At 34.4% G+C, this 15158-nt stretch overlaps 1 long non-coding RNA gene across 1 annotated transcript in view; it reads left to right on the plus strand.

The window, feature by feature from the left end:
- LOC144469905 (uncharacterized) overlaps window positions 1-15158 on the plus strand; it is a 72401-nt gene that overhangs the window by 28497 nt on the left and 28746 nt on the right. The window contains exons 2-3 of the long non-coding RNA XR_013494060.1: window positions 11554-11605; window positions 11688-11879. This is a non-coding gene — a long non-coding RNA (uncharacterized LOC144469905). The remainder of the gene's footprint in view (window positions 1-11553; window positions 11606-11687; window positions 11880-15158) is intronic.

Below are 15158 nucleotides of genomic sequence, written 5' to 3' on the forward strand. Positions count from 1 at the left end.
TTAAATTATATTCGACGCTATGGAATAAATATCGAATTATATAAACATTTTATTCGATCACGATTTCGGTCGAATGCAAGAATTTATTCGGATGAAATTTCATTGAAATTAGAATTAATTGGAATAAGAATTTATTCGAATAAGATTTTGTTGAAATTAGAATTAATTTAAATAAGATTTTATTAAGACTAGAATTAATTCGAATAAGATTTCATTTAAATAAGATTTTATTACGATTAAAATTAATTCGAATAAGAGTTCCTTTGAATAAGATTTTATTAAAGTTAGAATTAAATGGAGTAATAATCCAATTGAATAAGATTTTGTTAAAGTTAGAATTAAATGGAGTAATAATCCGATTGAATAAGATTTTGTTAAATTTAGAATTAATTCGAATAAAATTTTATTCAAATAAGAATTGATATGAATAAGGGTTCATTTGAATAAGATTTTATTAAAGTTGGAATTAAATGGAGTAATAATTCAATTGAATAAGATTTTGTTAAAATAAGAATTAAATTCGGATAAGAATTCATTTAAATAAGATTTTGTTAAAATAAGTTTTAATTTGAATATTTACTTATAATTCATCAATTTATTTATAAATAAATAGTAAATAAATGAAGTAGTACGATGTACACGCAGTGCAAGAAATACGATAAGAATCATAACAAATAACAATCGGCAATTGTTTGCAAGTGATAACGTTTCGTATCCCAGAACAAAACGTAATACACGAATCTTGCATACGCTTATTCATGCTCAATTAATCTCTGAATTTGATATAATTTGGCCGTACCAGTGTGCGGTGATCCCTTAATGGCCATTACTGCAGCAATAATTGGTTAGCGTATTAATTAAACCGTAAAACGGAACGGTTTAATGTTCCCATTACGATTATTATCACGAGGAGTAATATCGGTAACACGATTGATATTGTTATTTATGTATCGCACGCGCAGTTTCCGAATAGTCGGCCGAAAATCTGCGATTACCGTGTAATTGTGCAGTTTCATAATGGCAGGGTACCGTTTTATCGACACGGTCGGTTGTTTAATACTGCGCCGGGATTTTCGAGGCCATTTTAAGTCAAATTTTTCGCGCGATTATGTTGCTTGGTTTTACGGGTCCGATAACAATTTCTCGGAGGTATTACGAGTAAAACATATGGCCGATAATAATACTCGAATTATTGTCGTTGATAATAATACTCGAATTATTGTCGTTGATAATAATACTCGAATAATTTAGTAGATATTGTAATGGAGTATGAACACTAATTGTTATATTAATTTTATACACAATATCTTGACGAGCGTATAGTAATTTAGATAGTCTTTCAATTCTCTTGCATTATTTTATTACTGAATTGTATCTGAGTAATTAAAAATGATTCCAAATTTACCCGTCTTTGCTTCTATTAATTTTTATTTATTAGTCACATAAATGCGACACGAAGCTATTAAAATATTCTATGGAATATTCTAGGGAAAATAGTATATTATAAGTACTATATTATTAATTATTATTATACTTAGTATACTGTTTATTCAAATTATAAAAATATATTAATAGTGAACTTATTCAATTGATTTAATTAGACATCTATTAAAACAAAAATGGCTGAAAGTTTAAATAACTGTAACTTTATTATTTTTATGGATGAATACAAAATGGCTGCTTTTGCTTCATCGAACCAATTGTTCAAACAAAAAATGATCAAGTTCTCATACTTGAGTTAAGCACACACTATGTGCAACGAGAAGTGTGATTGTACAATCTTCTCGCGTCGCTTCTCGTGCTATTCCAATGCCGGCACACTCTTCCTTTAAGGCGCGATAAAACAGCGATAAAAACTGGTAGATCGAGTTTTAAGAGGACATTGCAAAGAGGAAGCTTTAATCCATGGTGATTTCAATCATAAAAAACCATTTCTTCGACGCCCATAGTAATGCTGAAATTCGCGAGACCTTAAATTTTTAGGGAAAAAGATTTCCTTCGCTTTTATGCTTACTTTCTTCGGCAGAAAATTATTAAAATAAAAAAACAATCTATGGAAACGAAAATAGAGGCTTCGTGCATTATTTTCAACTTATTGCAATCGTTGAAAGAGGAAAAGCATTTGTATTAATTTAAATTTCTTTTACCTAACTTGACAAGTTTTATTTTACATAGAGATCTGCAGTCTTTATAATTTAATAGAGTTATTTACAACGTCGTGAAATTTTTCTTATTATTTTACTTATAATCTACTTCAGTTTTAATTCTTTTTAATGAACTTAGACAAATTTGATATTTTCTAATCAAAATTTATATCATTTTGTATTCTTTATAATCAACTACGACCAATTTTGATTCGTTATAATCAACTTAGATCGCTTCGACTCCTCATAATTTTCATAATCAATACAAACAATATTTACTCTTTATGATCAATTTAAACAATTTAATTCAACTTAGTCGAACGATCACGCAACCATGTTTCAAAAGGATTTCACCAGTTAAACATAGGTTGCCGCGAATCACCGACGAAAACGTTCGGCTAACGCGATTTCAGTTTCGATGCAATTAGTCAGGTTTCGCGGACGCGTCGTCGAACTATTACGCGAGCGTGCCGCGCGCGCGCGGCTTAATGAAATGATTAAAACAATCGGGCGGAAGTTATGGAAAAATTAAGCAAGTTCCAGGACTCTGGCAATATTAATTTTAATTTGGAAAAGCGTGCCGCAATTACGTGAATTACGGTTAATTTTGCCAAAGTTACCGGGCGGCGGCGCGGCCCGGTCCGACAATTTTGAGGAACAATGGCAGCTGTACGTGCCACTTGGTTTAAAATTTCCTTAACATCGTGCATAGTTACGAGGAGCACCGTGCAAACTTCCGGCAAGTTGTTAGTCCTCGAACCGTAGAGAGAGCGGGAGCGAGAGAGAGAGAGAGAGAGAGAGAGAGAGAGAGGAGAGGGCTCTTAACGGTGTCCGGCGGCGCAGGGTACGCAACTATGCCGCGGCAACTATGCGCCCCGGCTACCAATCGTTTTCGGCGTGCAACAAACGACCCCCTCGAGAAAATCGTTTCCACGGCTTTTGTCACATTTTTCCGCATCATTCGGACATTGTTACGGTCTCGCCGTTCCGTGCCGGACGACCCCGTTGCTCCGCCATTATTTCCACGTCCTCCGCGATAGTTTCTCGCCGATCGCGTTCGCGCGACTCCTAAATTTTTCAACAGTTATTTATAAGGAAAAAATAAAAGCATCATTCCAAATTCTCCGGCAACTCTAATCGGACGATTTAGTGCACTGTGTAGTCATTATTGGACGGTGCCATTAAAATTTATTGCATTTTTCTATGAGTCGTAATTTTTATACCACGCGTATCGTACAGTTTTCAAACAATTTTCATTCGAAAGCTAATAATGTTATCACGAAACAAAAATTTGAGAGCATAGCCTGAACATCTTAGAATATTTCATTTTTTATCAGAGCTTGATATCTTATTTCTAAGTGTATTAAATTAATTTTTAATTTCACTCTTTTGACAAATGAAATGATACCAGTTTGAGCTGTTGTGTCAGCTATTATTTTACAATTTAATTTACTATATTTGTAGACTCTGAATTTTTGCATATTGAAAGTTACTATATATTTAGACTGTGGATCTTTTTGCAAATTAAAAGTTGTTTGCATTAATTGAACCTAACAGAAATTAAACAAAAATTGATTTTGCTTCTTCATATTTTTAATCAATTAAAATCTGCTATCGCATCTATTAGCGGTTTCAATAAATGATGTTCTATCGTTCTATATATATATATTGTAAATTGAATAATTTGTAGTACTTAACAATCATTGTTAGAGTGTAGATCTTATTAAAATATAAAAATGATCCTTATTAATTGCGTGCAATAATTATTGCACAAAAATTGATTTCGTTTCATAAGTTCATAAAATCCATGATACAATTATGAATATATAAATGTACATTGAATACATAAATATACATTGAATATTTATATATATACATTGAATATATAAATATACATTGTACATATAAATATACATTATCTATTAATTTATTATTAATTTATATTACTTTATTATTAATTTACATTACATTATATATCATATAACATAAAATCAAGTACGAATAGATAAAACCATGAATTACCACGAACTGAACACCATACGGTTTCATACGATAATGCAGAAAGTATAACGAGGGCCCCGCGGCTAATGAATTCGCTAATTGCCCCAATTTGATAGTTTAACAGCTGGGAAACAGAAAAAATTTATGATTCGAAGAAGTTCTCGTTGCACGGCAATTTGTTTTCCGGCACGAGTCACCCAGCAAAAAGCGCATACCACTAAATTAGAAAAAAGTTCTCGCTGCAGCGGAGTTTATGGCCTTTACTTACGGAGCCGAAGAATGAATTGTTTCTCAAATTTATAGCGTCCCCATAGACATTAATTTACGCGAGCAAGTGGGAGTTCCATTAAATTGAAAAATAATAAAGACAGTTCTCTCAGAGACTTTTTCTCTGAAAATTATATTCCACAATACTTACGCGTTACTTTCTTACCTCGTTTTGTTATTTAAACAAATTAACAGGTGTTTCTGATTCTTTAACCCTTTGCGGACGACGACATTTTCGACCAAGCGAGGTGGCAGGACGAGGCAATTTTCTCAGACGTGTCGAGTATTCTGTATAGCAATTATTTTAATTTGTATATAATATAAATATAATTTATATAAGATTATATGCAACTATATGTACAATTAGATGCTTTATATACGATTATATGCAACTATATACAGTTATCTAATTTATATATAATTCTATGCAATTATGTACAATTACGTAATTTATATACAAATTATCATAACAATATTTAACAAATTATCACAACATAAAGACCGACTGTCCTCTCTCGTCCTGCCAAACGAAACATCGTGGCGACCGAGAGTCGCCTTCCGTCCGCAAAAAGTTAATAAGAGAAGAATTTGTCTTTTGTTATGGCGGAGAGAACAATAGAATTTTTTCTGTATTTTATTGTAATAAATGGAGTGAAAATTGTGATGTACGCGACCGCGGTGTAACAAGAGACAGTGTCCCGAACTAATGACCTACATACGAATAGTTAATTACCAGCGCTTTGCGGTTCCCGAAGTTGGGTAATGAATTTTGCTTCTGGAAGTTTAATTAGTTGAAACACAACGGATGTTCCTTTAATGTGTAACGGAGAGCAAAAGTACCGAATAGAGATGCATATCAGCCATTTTACACGATTAGATTCGGCTCGTTTAGAGACTCGTAATTTACTTCGGTAATTCAATCTTGAAATGAATCAATCCGATCATTAATATTTAATTAATTTGGAATTGGAATTATTTGGCATGTGATACGTAAAAATGAAATAAATATATATTTATCATATAATATATGAACCAATGATTTATTTTAATACTGAAATTCACTGAAATTTAATTCTTTTAGAAATATTGTAAATAATTAGAAACTCAGATTATTAAATTTATTAATTTATCATTTTTAGAGAATAATTAACGCAAGCAAAAATGGTCGAGAAAAGAATTATTTTTCAAAAGTTTCGTGGGAACTATAAAAGAGGCTAATTATTTTAAGAGCTTAAAAATCGTAATATATACACTCTGCATATATTATATATTAAAAATTTAATTTAATAAAGAAATTTGAGATATCAGATTTAAATTACTATCAAGGATCACTAATTTTAAAATATAAAATTCGGTTTATTCAGCTAGGATATGGTTTTTAGAAAAATTAGCAAGATTAGATTTATCAAGAATCAACGATTGTATTTTATTATAATATACACAGGGTTGATTATTTAAACAAATTTCGAATTAAAAGTTAAAAGAAACTACGGTCGTAGCATACGATTTTTAGAAAAAATTAACAAGATTGGATTTAACAAGAATGACTAATTGTATTTTATTGCAATATACGCAGGGATGGTTATTTAAAAAAATGGTCGAATTAAGAGTTAAAAGGAAAGGGCCTCGGTCCAGTAATTTTATATCCGAATGAAGCTACATAGATGAAAGACTCCCGACGTTTCGCATGTACGAAGAGTATACAACGCACCAAAAAGCTTCTATCAAAGTGCTTTACGGATAAAAATGCGGCCGCACTGAGCTAGCGTACGTGTGCTAGCCGTTATATACTCCATGTTAAAATTTAATTACATCATAGTACAACTAACCGCATACCCGGTATTATACAACCAAACCCCTTACTTCAGTTAATTAAAATTTTCTACTGTGCCCAATCAATGTGATACCTACCTCAATTCTTAAATTTAATATATTAATAACCGACACAGGTTCATACATCTCAAATTTAAATTAATAACGCGTTCGCGAGGAAATTATTTAATGGAAATATTTCAGAAGTTAATTTATTAAACTATTATTATTTCTGCAATTATTTCGTAAGTTCGTACATTGGATTTATTTATTTTGGTGTTATATGATCCTTTTTGTTTTTGTTCTAAATTTTTAACTATTAATAGTTAAAAATGATTCATTTGTTCGTTTTTATTTTTATCCTTTAGTTTTATTTACTTTTATCCTTCATTTTCTTGTTCGTTGTAATATAGGATTGCGATAGTAAGAGACATTCATGGTTTTAATTATACAGGGTGGTGCACTAGCTGCAGTTTTCTAAACATGCATTAAGCAACAAACTTTTTAATACAAAAGTTGCCTGGTTTAAAGAAGCATATCGTAAGTAACGCATTAATTTTTCTAAAGGTATAAATATTTTTAAAGATTTAAGGGTTAATATTATTTTCTTAAATGAAATATCTTTTTATATGTAAATATGGAAGAGCATTGAATTCTGTGACCTTTATTATAGCTTTAAACTTAATAGTTAACCAGTGATTTCACTTTATTTTTAATAAATTTTCTACTCTGTTTTCTGACCTGTAGAGTGAAGAAAATATTTGATAAATAAAGCGAAATTACTCTTTAACCAGTAAAGTTTAGGGCAAATAAAAGTCAATAGTTTTTTACTAAAAATTCAATATTCTTCCATATTTTTATACAAGGAACATAGTATTATATTTAAGAAAATAAAGTTAACGTTTAAATCTCTGGCTCCACTTATAAAACAAATAAATGCACAACATACTATACCCATTAAACTACGCTACTTTTGCATGGAAAAATTTGTTGCACCGCTATTCTATATAAATCATATTCTCTATATAAAAACAACATAACTTATTAAAAATGATTTTCAGAATTTTCGATATTTAACTATCAATAATTCTTCACAAAATGACGAATTTTCGTCACGGGGACGAAAACGAATCCAAATCCTTTTCCGTCGATACGCCCTCGCGTTCGAGCACCAACAAACCCCGCGGAAAACTAGCCAAGCCGCCTGGAAGAAGCAAGAAAGCACGCGAAGAAGGTGTCCCAAGGATTCTCGGCCGGCGAAGACGCGGGCAAACAAATTTTCAGCTGCGTGACTCGTAACTCAAGGGTTTAGCCGCGGCGGTTCGAGGGAGTCGGCCGGGCAACTTTCGCCATAAACATCGTCGGCGCGAGTACGTGGTACCACGGGGACCCCGCGTGTATTGTATTACAGTGTGTTTAAACATGTACGCGATGTCGGATCTCATCGACGGCGAAAGCGGGCGGGCGGGCGCGCGCGCGGCAAGATAAACAGTCGCGGACGAGGTCGAGATCTGCACTCAAGCTAATGCACCGGCGCCGCTTTTCGCCTTTTTCTGGAAACCCGACCAGTCTTTCCTGTTCCCCTTTTCCCTCCCGCGCCGTCTAACAGCTCGGGCCCGCGCAACCGCCCCGGTGTGTGCTTCACACCCTCTGGGCGTCTGAAGCCGCGGCAGAGCCGGTCGTCGTCGTCGTCGTCGTCGTCGTCTCCCCGTAGAATTCCCAACACAACGCGACCCTGGGTTCAGTAGCCAAATTGGATATACAGAGAAAAATCTAGGCGACACCTTGCCGGCACTGAAAGGCGAGCTTTTCCCTTCCATTCGGTTGCGAAGCGTATGCGCCAGGTAATTTCTAGCAATCTCGCCCGGCTGCTTCTTGACAGCGACGGATATTTTTGCGAGTCGCAACGCCCCCGGTTCTCCCGGCCTCTCTGATTTCACTTAACGGAGGGCATTCAGGCGTGAATCAACTGCCGGTGATTTTACGAATGGAATTTTCGAAATGATCGTCGAATTTTCTACGGTAATTCCAATTACAGTGAGAATTATTTCGTCAGCTAATCTTTTTAATGAGAAGCCGATTTTCTGTGTGAAATAAAATAAAATTGAGAAGTTAAGTTTTTATTAATACAGGGTCATTAATACTAGGTTTATGGAGATTTCTTTATTTCTACGGCGCGCGTCAATTTGATAAAATCGATATTAAATTAAATTTCTATTAAATAAAATTTACAACTGTTTTAATAATCCTCAAGCTAGTGTTCTAACACTCCTTAAATTAGTGTTTCAAAATTTATAAGCTAATGTATCAATAATCCTTAAATTATAATCCATAAATAAATATTTCAATAATCCTACAAATAATGTCTTAATAATCTTACAAATAACGCCTCGATAATCCTTAAAATAATATCTTGATAATCCTTCGAATAATGTCTCAATAATCCTTCAAATAATATCTCAATAATCCATCAAATAATGTCTCGATAATCCTTAGAAATAATATGTGAATAATCCGTAAATAATTGTTACACCATAAAACTAAACTGCCAATCTCATAAAATAACTAACGCGCGTTGTTTTATAAAAATTACAATACTAAATTTATTTAGACTTCTATTCATTGTTACTATAATAACAACGACATTGTAAGAATATATTTCATCTATTTTTCATAATATTGTCACAGCATATTCAGTATTAATAATGCTCAGTATCATATATTATAATAATATTATAATAAAATATATTGTAATATAATGCTTAGTATTATATATATAATACTTAGTATAATATTATACTGACACTGTTTATCTTTATAATCATAATAACAATGACAACGTAGGAATATATTTAATATATTTTTCATGATATTGTCACAGCTGATTTAGTATTAATAATGCTTAGTATAATATATTATAATAATAAAAATAAATATAATAATAAACTATATTATAATATAGTGCTTATTATACAGTTAATTGTACAGTACATTCACTATTAACAATGCTTACTATAGCATCTCAAGGCTTACACGAAGCAATAAATTACAGATGTTAGCGGTTAATTCGTAAAAATTGTTTGGTAAAATCCATGACATTCGAGGTTGAGATTTACTCTAGTTTTCGTGCAGGATTTCAAAGTACGCGGTCGCAGTGCACGAAGAGCTAATTTCCCTTTGGTCCGCGTGGCAGAGATAACATCTGCCGTAAAAAAGGACGGTGTGGCGTGTGAAATTATTTATTATCGTTGAATGCGGACGATGTTTACTCCGTGGCCGTTCTTACGGAGTCGGCACGCCTTTGGTCGGACATGGATCCCCTTTATGAGGGTGGATCATCGCTTGATCTTTTCAGGCTCACAATTAGCAGGACACAAAGACTGTGCAATGACTGTCCCAGGGCGAGTGTGTCTTTTTATCAAGGATAAAATCGCAGATGGCTACGCGATATTGCAATCTGATGGTGTATACTGTTAATAGGAGTATGTATTACGGTGGCCCTTAACTGCATGGGAAATTTACTCGATTGTTATTAATGTATATATGAATAATTAACGAAGCTAATTAGAGGTGTATGCTAAGTGCATTTCGTACATTTTTCAGAATATTAAATTTATAAAATAGAGAAACGAGAATCAGTTTTAGTAAATCATTATTAATAAATATTGACAACTTATTGTTAGGTTAATAAAATATAGAAGACCTAAAATATAAAAATGAAACCTGATAAACTCAAGAATCATTATTACCATATTAATTTGACAAGAAGAATGCAAAATTTCAAGCTACTCAAAATTATATATATTAAAAAAAATCTACCACTTGTGAATAATAAAATCTATAAAAATTTAACGTACTTATTTATTAAATTAAAAAGAATGTCACAAAGGAGGAAAAATCTAAATAGTACCCAAAATATAACATATTAAACAAAGTTCTTTATTTAGCACACATTTAACAAATTTAACAAAATACATTTCGCTATGTAAACATCTAAAATGTCTAACAATTGTCCCACGTTTACAATAGATTTTGTCAGAATTATCCGGCTGAACGGTAATTCAAATCGATAGAACTCGCCCCTGTTTAATCAGCGGTGTAATAAACAGAATCGCAGGCACGCCGCGCTGTTAATATTTTAGCGGCGCGCTCGTAATAATTTGACAAATATTGCACGGCAGCAGCGTGGATTGATGGTAGCCGATGATGGCGGCCGGCGAAGACAGTGCGCGAAAGAGATACGCGGTTTCTAGCGTGAGTGCCGTTTCGTGTATGCACAAGTAAATCCGCAAATGGAGAGTAAATATATTCTACGATTGTCGACAGGGGCACCGGGGGCTGAAACTTATACAATCTTGTACGGTTCTTATTTTAATTTTATTTCCCGGCCATATTCGCGCTTTGCCTCAACTTCCTTCAAAACTACTCTATCCCCCCCTCCCCCTGTAACTGCCTTCGTCTGTCATATTTGAACATGTGAAACTACTTATCTTAAACTGCTCTTATAATAGTAAACTTGTCTGACGTCAGTTGCTTTGTTTTGAATTATGCTACTGAATTTATGTGGACAATTTTGCTATTTTTGTTGCAATGGGTCCTAAGATTATGAAATTTGTTGAGAACTTTTTTTAGGATAGACTTTTTGTAATTTTAAGGATTTTTATGTAAGAAAGGAAGAAACTGGTGATTTTTTAGTGTTAATTGGTATATAATATTTATGTTGAGAAGGTATTTGTGATTATTTTTTGAGGTTATTGCTTCTGTTAATGTGGTATTCCTTCTTTAAATTCGAATACGAAATAATGCATTTTATGTGATTTTAATTAAATTCTTATGGTTATAGAGTTATATGTTATTATTTAGGACATTATGTTAAGTTGCAATATTAGAATAATATTACAGTGTTATAATATTGCAGCATTATGATATTATAATATTACAGTATTATAATAATTTTATAATATTACAATATTACCATATTTTTATTGGTGTCAATGAATAATAAATATTACAATAATACAATAGTAAAATATTACAATATTACGATATTATAATATGACAATATTACAATATTCATGATTTATTTCCAATAAATGTTCCCCCGGACTTACAGGGAATATCCGGGGGTATTACTTTATATACTACATCAAACACAGCAAAAAGAATTCGTAGATTTGTCTTCCACAAATAAGTCCATCCAAACTCTCTTTTATACAAACTGCTTCAACTCATTATTCGATTTCCTCCTTGCACTTATTTTTATTAGTATCGCGACGATGCAACGAGGCGGAAGGCTCGTTAACGAAAATTTTAATCTGGAAAATTGCAGCGACGGTGGATCGGTGGTCCTCCTATCGCGCCTCACCAACGCGGAAATTACAGTAAGCCTGTTATCATCCATTTGTTTCCACGCTAGAACGAGAAATGGATTACTTTGGTTCTAACATTTCTATTTTGCTGCAGGTTTTTCAATCGGCGAGGGGGCCACTTAATGCAGCGGGATTAACACTCCGTTATACACGCGAAGCTCGGGACCTGTCCTGCAAGAACATCTCTCTGTAGATTAGCCCGGCGGAAGCTTTAAAGGTGCAAAGAGCGCGCCCGCTGCTCTACGCCGAGACCGGGTCCACCACGTTCGTCGCTATTTTCTTCATGGTAAATCACATCAATCACGATTCATGCTTACATACACGCCGGGCCCTCTTTAGATTTAGCTCTGCTACACAATGGAACGCGATTTTACAAAAAAAACATATGCCGCGGAAGCGTAAAAGCGGAGGATTTTGCGCTTTAAAATAAGCTCGAGTGTCCTACGATTTCTTTTTGTTATTTTAGGATTATGTAAGGGTTGACAATTTTTAGGTTGATAGTTAGGGATTTTTAGATTTTGCGTGAGAGTTTATTTTACGCTTGTTGTTATTATTTATATTAGAAGATATTTTGTGGTTAAGCAAAATTAAAAATGCTATCATGTTATGGTAATAAGTTTTGCATAAATTTACAGGCGTCATAAATATATTAATAATCAATAAATGTATTAGTAATAAGTAGATCTTTATCTTTTTTGGTAGATCATCAGTAGATTTTTATCATTATCGGTAAATCATCGGCAGATCTTTAACCCTTTCAGTGACAAGTGTAAAAGATTATTTATATATATATTAGACGAAATATTTAATTTTTCTATTATTACGAAAATAATGATAAAGTCATTAAGATTTTACATTATACGTTATTAAAACCATATTACTTATATTTGTAATATATTAATAATATAAACTATAAAAGAAGAAATTATGTACACTGTTTTACCGTTCATTACATTCGATGCAGAAAGTTTTTCGCTTTCGATCTAATTTCCCATATAATCTTCTATCTGTCATAATAACTTTACACACAATCTTTCACAAGCGATCTGCCTTTGACTATATAATCTTCTGTCTGCCATAATAATTTCGCGCACAATCTTTCGTAGCTGTAGATACATAAAGAAACGGAATTAACTTAAGTGGCACTCTGGTTAGAGCAATTTCGCGTTGACATGATTTTAAGTCGAGATGACATTATTTTCTTTTTAATAAAAAAACAGAACGCGATAATATTCAAATATAGTTTCTCATTTTTAATTATTATTTCAGGTCTCGTGAGAAATGTCAGACATTTTAATACTCGCGAGCTGATAGGCGAAGTGAATAATTAAGCTCAGCGCTTGATTAGCTGTTTTTAATAAGCAGGTGTTTTATTCATTTGTTAGAAACTCGTTGACAAAGCGTAGATAAGTAAATGGTTTATATTTCATGGATAAATGTGTTCTTCTAGGTTAAAGCAATTTTTCCTATTTTTAAATTGTTAGTAAATTATATTATACTTTCATACATATTCATTTATTATAGTTAGATGATAATTAGATTATAGAAATTATTTATTGGTAAATAAAAAGTTTGGTAGTTACTAAATTATATTAAAAAGAATTTACTAATATTTGTGAACAAATTGCAGAGTTCGTGAACCTAGACATTTAATCTACAGTAGGTATTGTAACAATTCTTTATTATTAACAATAGATTTCATAAAGTAACCCTGGAGTGCTATAATGTGATACAAAAATATATATATAATAGTAATATTTATTAATATATTATAATATTTTTTAAGTACACTTCACCTATCGTAAACACCATAGACTAATAATGCTGACTTTCAAGCATACTTTACATTTATTAAATAAGACATATTAAATCGTTTTATTGAAAAATAAATGAAATAGAAGACTAAAACACTCTATATCCCTTATTCAATTCTTTTAGCCTATTATTTCGCTTGTCTCCAATTTAATATCCCTAAATTTGATGAATACAAGGTTAATTACACTTTAACGAATCTAAAAACAAACTAGTCACATATCATCCCACAATAACTGTATCATTTACCTAGCAAATCCAAGGTTAACTCCTAACCAACATTTTCCAACTCTTCTTCCACGTACCTCAATCATACCAACTAACTACACGATTCGCATTATATTACCTAAATCCATGCAGCATAAAGTAACACAGGGTAATACCTGAAAATCCGACACACAGAAGGGCAAACGAATCGAGACCGGGTTCCCACCGCAAGCATCCGAAAAATCGATTACGAAATCCGCCGAACCCCGCAAATCCGTAGCCGGCGAAATCCGTGACCGCGGGTCGTACCCGTCGGCGAAAGGGTGGCTGGACGGAGGGAATCCTGGCTGAGAAGTCACTGGCGCCGATTAGGGAGATTGTTAAGGCAAGAGGTTTAGAAATGACTTTATGGTATAGCCGACCATCTGCGAGTTTTTCAGCAATTCGTTTAGGGCTATTGCAGTTTCTTTAGCGGACCGGCCTGCAGCTAACACGTGGCACATCAAATTAAATAGAATCCAGGATGATGAAGGTCATGATATCGTTTAGTCTTGCAGGTTCGAGAAGCCCTGGCATAAGGTCCCAAGACTAAGGGAAAAGGCCGTCAGATATCGGCATCGGCGATCCTAGCCAGCTGGGATTTTCGCCCATTGCCAAACACCCGTCCACCCGCGAGTGCGAGCGGCCCGCCCAGTCATCCTCACCACAGACAACGTCCCTCGGGCACATTGCAAGGGATAGCCGGGTTTTTTCCGACTCCAGGAACGGGAGGGGCGCTTAAGGCCCAAAAAGAGGGTTGACGTAGAGAATTCGAAGAAGTCAGAGTACATCAGAGCTTTATACAGGACAGAACACATTAGACATTCAGACAGTACAGTACAGAAGACATGGAGAGATACCCGTAACGGTTAGGTTTGATGTTACAAATAAGGTTAGCATTTCAAACCGAGTTATAAGTCGATCATTTAGTCCCACATCAGTGGGCGGTCCTTCGAGCTAGTCGGCGCCAAGTGCAATATTCAGAGGATCCCGATCATCCATCTGACGAGTCCTCAACAGAGATTATACCGCCCGAGCAACCAACAGAGGAAGAGAGAGGATGAACGATCATCTCGAGACAACGGCGCCGTTTTCAATAGGAAACGGACCCGGCCGCGGCGGCGATACACGGAGGGGGGTGGTGGATATACGGTATCAATGAGGCACACGTGAATGCACACACGAGGAATACGAAAGAGGCCGCCCCGCGCCTCTGCCGTGCAAACAGACGAGACGACGAAAAAGGGCGCCAACCTTTGAAAACGGCAGCGGAATAAGGGGGATGGCTGGGTCCCGAGCGCGCCGCAGACCTTTCCAGCCGCGATCACCGAGGGCGATGTTTACCCTCCACCTGCGGATTTACTCGTGCATACACGGAACAGCACTCCCGGGGTAAAATGCATCTCTGGAGCATCCAGGAACGTCGAACAGTGTCCATTCGTGGGTTCCGTGCCAGGTTACCCCGCCGCCGTTGCCACCGACGCGCCCTCCCCCCCTACGCTACCGC

The sequence above is a fragment of the Augochlora pura genome, chromosome 5 (genome assembly GCF_028453695.1).
Source record: "Augochlora pura isolate Apur16 chromosome 5, APUR_v2.2.1, whole genome shotgun sequence".
In the NCBI taxonomy this organism is placed as follows: domain Eukaryota; kingdom Metazoa; phylum Arthropoda; class Insecta; order Hymenoptera; family Halictidae; genus Augochlora; species Augochlora pura.